The sequence below is a fragment of the Lolium perenne genome, chromosome 3, assembly GCF_019359855.2.
Source record: "Lolium perenne isolate Kyuss_39 chromosome 3, Kyuss_2.0, whole genome shotgun sequence".
Classification (NCBI taxonomy): domain Eukaryota; kingdom Viridiplantae; phylum Streptophyta; class Magnoliopsida; order Poales; family Poaceae; genus Lolium; species Lolium perenne.
Genome location: NC_067246.2, coordinates 152771895 through 152778863, shown reverse-complemented (window position 1 = coordinate 152778863; position 6969 = coordinate 152771895).

The following is a 6969-nucleotide window of genomic DNA, read 5'->3' as shown; positions in this document are numbered from 1 at the left end:
AGTTTAACTTCTCTAAATTTGCCAAAACTCCTTATAAAGCTGATTCGCCTAATAATGATTTTAGAGTTGAACAGTGTGCATCTATTGCTCTTGCTCCTAATAATCCTTTGCAGCAACATTTGGAGAATAGTGAGAGTGAAGTTTCTAGGGAAGAAAGAAATGATCTTGATGAAATTTTCCTTCATCAACCTATTCTTAAGCATGATTTACCGGTAGAAGATCTGGGTACAACACCACCACCAAAGGAAGATCCTGTCTTTGATTTAAAACCATTGCCTGATAATCTTAAATATGCTCATATCGATGATAAGAAAATATATCCTGTTATTATTAGTTCTAAGCTTTCAGAATTTGAAGAAGAAAGGTTATTGGAAATATTGAAGAAACACCGAGGTCCTATTGGCTACACTCTTGATGACTTGAAGGGGATTTCTCCCTCTATTTGCCAACATGCCATTAATATGGAAGATGATGCAAAGCATGTTGTTGAACATCAGCGTCGTCTAATTCCTAAGATGAAGGATGTGGTAAGAAATGAGGTATTAAGACTTCTTGAAGCTGGTATTATATATCCTATTGCTGATAGTAGATGGGTTAGTCCTGTGCATTGTGTTCCTAATAAAGGAGGAATGACTGTTGTGCCTAATGATAATGATGAGCTCATACCTCAAAGAGTAGTTGTAGGGTATAGAATGTGCATTGATTATCGAAAAGTTAATAAGGTTACTAAGAAAGTTCATTACCCTTTGACTTTTATTGACCAAATGTTAGAAAGGTTATCCAAAAATACTCATTTTTGCTTTCTTGATGGTTATTCTGGGTTTTCACAAATTGCTGTTAAAACTAAGGATCAAGAGAAAACCACTTTCACTTGTCCCTATGGAACTTATGCTTATAGACGCATGCCTTTTGGTTTATGTAATGCCCCTGCTACTTTTCAAAGATGCATGTCTGCTATTTTTCATGGCTTTTGCGAGAGTATTGTAGAAGTATTCATGGAAGATTTTTCCGTCTATGGGAATTCTTTTGATAATTGCTTGCGTAACCTTGATAAAGTTTTGCAGAGATGTGAAGAAACTAACCTTGTTCTTAATTGGGAGAAATGCCACTTTATGGTTAATGAAGGAATTGTATTGGGACATAAAATTTCTGAGAGAGGTATTGAAGTTGATAGAGCTAAAGTTGAAGCAATTGAGAAGATGCCCTATCCTAGGGATGTTAAAGGTATTCGTAGTGTTCTTGGTCATGGTGGGTGTTATAGGAGATTTATGAAAGAAGTCCAAATGACCCCCCTAACTATCGTGTTTGGTTCACTAAACCCCCCTAAGTATAAACTGGGTCACTTAACCCCCACAACTATCAGATACCAGACAAATAACCCCCCAAACGCTGATGGGCTGTTTCATTGGCAGATTTGGTCCACGTGGACAGTGGTTTATGCCATGGTGGAGATGCAGCTGGCTGAGATGCACCTAGTCACACACAAAACAGACAAATGCGACCGCACCTCCTCGTCCCCACTCCCCACACACTGCCGCCGCCGCTCTTGCGTCGCCGCCTCTTCAGCTCCTCCCCTTTCCATGTTTCTTCAAGGTAGCAGGTGCTCTGTCTTGAGGCGATCCTCCTGGACGACAGTAATCGCGCTACGGTCGACCCTCCTTCCTCCACAGAGCACGGCATGTTCTTGACGGACTGCCTTATTCCGCAACGCGAGTCAGCTAGCAGCTACGCCGTCCGAATTAACCTCGCGTGTTGAGTCTCCGGCCACGCGCTGAAGCTCCTCCTCTTCGTCTAATCTCCCTCTGATATTTGCGCTCAAATCCCCTTCGTCTTCCAGACCTCGCGTCCGGTCGCCGCAGTCATGGTGGACGACGACCACGACCGCGACCCCGACTCGGCCGCCGTGGCCGCCATAGATGGCGCCAGTCCATGCCCATGCTGCTCCTCACCTTGTGTGGTGGCCACGTGGTTGCGTTCCATGAAGAGGAAGCTGGAAGGGGAGAAGCGGGGCAGGGATGGAGACGAGGATGGGCCGATGGGGATGGGGCGGGTGGAGGCGGAGGATGAGACCGCGGCGCTGCGGGACTGCAGGAGGCTTTGGGGGCGGCGCAGGACACTATGGCAGCGCTGCAGGGTGAGGCGGAGGAGGAGCGCCTCGCCGCGGCCAGCGCCGACAGCGAGGCCATGGATATGATGATTCGCCTATAGAGGGAGAAGGCAGAGGTCCAGATGGAGCTCCGCCAGTTCCGCCGCTTAGCCGACGAGAAGATGGCCCTCGACACCACCGAGATCGACCACCTCTGCGCCTCAATCGCCCACCACGCGCGCCACCTCGCACGCGTCCGCTCACAGACGTGCCTCTGCCTTGGCATCCCGCTCTGGAGAAAAGGAACCACCTCTGCAATGTTGGTGAGGAGTTGCCAGAATCTCCAATTGGCGACAAGGTCTACAAGATTGAGAAGGTATGACCGGATTTGGTTGGGACGGAGGAGGCGGCGGCCGGATTCGGTGAAGGAGACGACGGGAACCAGAACGGGGAGGGGCTGAGTTATTTGTCAGAATATTCTGCGTGGCTTAAACCACTGTCCACGTGGACAAAATCCGTCAACAAAACAGCCCATCACTGCCTAGGGGGGTCATTTGCCCGGTATCTGATAGTTGGGGGGTTAAAGTGACCCACTTCATATTTAGGGGGGCTTAGTGACCCAAACACGGTAGATAGGGGGGTTATTTGGACTTCTTTTGGAGATTTATTAAAGACTTCTCCAAGATTTCAAAACCTCTTACTAATCTTCTTCAAAAAGATGTACCTTTTGTTTTTGATGATGATTGTAAGGAAGCTTTTGAAACTCTAAAGAAAGCCTTAACAACTACTCCTATAGTTGAACCTCCTGATTGGAACTTACCATTTGAAATTATGTGTGATGCTAGTGATTTTGCTGTAGGCGCTGTTCTTGGACAGCGGGTAGATAAAAAATTGAATGTTATTCATTATGCTAGTAAAACTCTTGATGTTGCTCAAAGAAATTATGCTACTACTGAAAAAGAATTGTTAGCTGTAGTCTTTGCTTGTGATAAGTTTAGATCTTATATTGTCGATTCAAAAGTTACAATTCATACTGATCATGCTGCAATTAGATACCTTATGCAAAAGAAAGATGCTAAGCCAAGGCTCATTAGATGGGTACTTCTGTTGCAAGAATTTGATTTACATATTGTAGATAGAAAAGGTGCTGATAATCCTGTTGCTGATAATTTGTCTAGATTAGAAAATATTGCTTATGATCCTGTTCCTGTTAATGATAGTTTTCCAAATGAACAATTGGCTGTAATAAAGGTGAGCTCGCGAGACAGTCCTTGGTATGCTGATTATGCTAACTTTATTGTTTCCAAGTACTTGCCTCCAACCTTTTCAGCCCAGCAAAGGAGGAAATTCTTTTATGACTTGAGGCATTATTTCTGGGATGACCCACACTTATATAAAGAAGGAGTGGATGGTATTCTGCGAAGATGTGTTCCCGAATATGAACAGCAAGAGATATTGAGTAAATTTCATGGTAGTGCTTATGGAGGACATCACGCCGGAGATAGAACTGCGCAAAAGGTTCTACAATCAGGTTTTTATTGGCCAACTCTCTTCAAAGATGCAAGGAAGTTTATTTTATCTTGTGATGAATGTCAAAGGGTTGGTAATATCTCCAAACGCAATGAAATGCCTATGAATTATACTCTTGTTATTGAACCGTTTGATTGTTGGGGATTTGACTTCATGGGACCTTTTCCCTCTTCAGAAGGTAACACTCATATACTTGTTGCTGTTGATTATGTTATTAAATGGGTGGAAGCCATACCTACAAAAACTGCTGATGGTGAGACCTCTTTAAGAATGCTTTTAGATATTATTTTTCCTTGATTTGGAGTTCCTAAATATATTATGACTGACGGAGGATCTCATTTTATTCATTGTGGTTTTAGAAAAACTCTTGCTAAATATGGTATTAATGATAGAATTGCATCTGCCTATCATCCTCAAACTAGTGGGCAAGTAGAATTATCAAATAGAGAGATTAAATCTATCTTGGAAAAGACTGTTAATAAAACTAGAAAGAATTGGGCTAGTAAATTGAAGGAAGCACTATGGGCTTATAGAAATGCTTATAAAAATCCCATGGGTATGTCACCTTATAAAATGGTCTATGGAAAAGCTTGTCATTTACCTTTAGAACAAGAGCACAAAGCTTATTGGGCTGTAAGAGAATTAAATAAAGATCCTAAACTAGCCGGTAAGAAGAGGTTGCTACAATTAAGTTCTCTAGATGAATGGAGAAGTGAAGCTTATGAAAATGCTAAACTCTTTAAAGAGAAAGTTAAGAAATGGCATGATAGAAGGATTATCAAAAGAGAATTTAATATTGGGGATAAAGTCCTATTGTATCGGTCTCGTCTCAGATTCTTTGCAGGGAAATTACTCTCGAAATGGGAAGGACCATATGTCGTTGAGGAGGTGTATCGTTCAGGAGCAATTAAAATTAGCAGCAGCGGTGGTATCACCGTTTGAGAGGCGGCACGGGATCGAAAGAAAAAGGCAAGTGACCAAATATCAGGTGCCAAAAAAAATCCAAGAAAAGAAAGTTGATTGTACATAGAAGATGACATGCGGGTCCCATTTAGCCGCAGCAGTATCACCGTTTGAGAGGCGGCACGGGATCAAAAGAAAAAGGCAAGTGACCAAATATGAGGTGCCAAAAAATCCAAGAAAAAAAAGTTTTATAATACATAGAGGATGACATGCGGGTCCCATTTAGCAGCAGCGGTATCACTGTTTGAGAGGCGGCAGGGGATCGAAAGAAAAGGCAAGTGACCGAAATATCAGGTGCCAAAAAATCCAAGAAAAGAAAGTTTTATAGTACATAGAGGATGACATGCGGGTCCCATTTAGCAGCAGCGGTATCACCTTTTGAGAGGCGGCACGGGACTGAAAGAAAAAGGCAAGTGACCAAATATGAGGTGCCAAAAATAACTCAAAGAAAAGAAAGTTGATTGCACATAGAGGATGACATGCGGGTCCCATTTAGCAGCAGAGGGTATCACCGTTTGAGAGGCGGCACGGGATCGAAAGAAAAAGGAAAGTGACCAAATATGAGACGCCAAAAAAACTCCAAGAAAAGAAACTTGATTGCACATAGAGGATGACATGCGGGTCCCATTTAGCAGCAGCGGTCTCAACGTTTCCAAGACGGCACAGGATCAAAAGAAAAAGGAAGTAGCCAGAAATTAGTGGTTCAAAAAAGTTTCCATGGCCGACGAAGTTGAAGTCGCTCCGTGGTTGCTGGTGCACCATGGGCGACAATTTTTGGTGTCTCCATTGTGCATGTAAACACTTTTTTTTTCTTGTTTTTTAGGCCACCTAGCCCGACGAAAAAGGCCAAAATGCTGCGTATGGTGGCCCGGGACGTGGTGCATCTCGAATTCTCGGGTTCGCCGGCCGAGCCAACGCAAATCCGCACCGCCCAGGGATGTAGGGCCCAGATGGCAGCCTCTCTGCATTGTTTTTTTTCTTGATCGCGCCATCTCGTTCAACGCTCTCCGATCGAGCCGTTTATGATGCATGATCATGGGTCCCGCATGTCATCCTCTATGAACCAAAATTCTTTCTTTTCTTGGATTTTTTTGACCCCCTAATTTCTGGCTACTTCCTTTTTCTTTTGATCCCTTGCCACCTTGGAAACGCTGAGACCACTGCTGCTAATTGGGACCCGCATGTCATCCTCTATGAGCAATCAACTTTCTTTTCTTGGAGTTTTTTTTGGCACCTCATATTTGGTCACTTGCCTTTTTCTTTCGATCCCCTGCCGCCTCTCAAACGGTGATACCGCTACTGCTACATAGGACCCGCATGTCATCCTCTATGTACTATAAAACTTTCTTTTCTAGGATTTTTTTTGGCACCTCATATTTGGTCACTTGCCTTTTTCTTTTGATCCCGTGCCGCCTCTCAAACGGTGAGACCGCTGCTGCTAAATGGGACCCGCATGTCATCCTCTATGTACTATAAAACTTTCTTTTCTTGAATTATTTTTGGCTCCTGATATTTTTTTTGAGGTAAAATAGTGGGCAAAAGCCCCCTGTAATTTTTATTAAATTAAAATAACATCATACCGTATTACAAAAGGAGAGAGTGAGAAACTCTCAAGAAAAGAAAACCTAGAACTAGCTTAGTGATAAGGTATTAACTTGTCAATGCCTACGGGTTGTAGACTAGGGTTTAGTTGGAAGTAGAGGGCAAGTAGATCTCGAAGGTTTCAGCCGAAAAGTACTCGACGATTATGAAAACTAGGGTTTGAGAGACAATGATTCGATGCTTTCTTTGTCCCTCGACTCCCCCTTATATAGGAGGCGGAGCCGAGGGATTCGTGTTGTACAAGTTACAGAGTCCGGGACGGTTTCTAGCTCATCCCGCAAGATTACAAATAATGCTTCCTATTACAACTCTAGCTTCCCTTAATAATATCTTGGGCTTCCGAATCTTTTTATTCTTCGGGTAGTGGGCCTTCAGTAAACCCCGGGTACTATCTTCGGCAGGCCCATTGGGGATGCCTATGTCAGTAGCCCCCGAGATTTTGCTTCAATCGTAGAGTCAGGGAAAATCTCGACTGTTTATTTTTACTCGACAACTTAAAACCTTTCTATATTTCTTCACATAAATTTCTATATTGTACAGGGATAATGGTAGTTGGGGCTAGTTCATCTGACGGATCAGGTACTAGTTAACTGCTAGTGGCAATCCGCAAAAACCTACTTCAAGATCACGTCCCTGGACATGATCTCGGGATACTGGTGTAAACTTCGACAGGTGCCGCTTAAGGTCTTACCATTCTGTCGAGTCCCAGTCAAATTTATCGGGTACCTAACGCGTCCGTTAGGATTTTTCTTCGTATCTGTTGATACGGATAAAAGTAGCTAACCGAC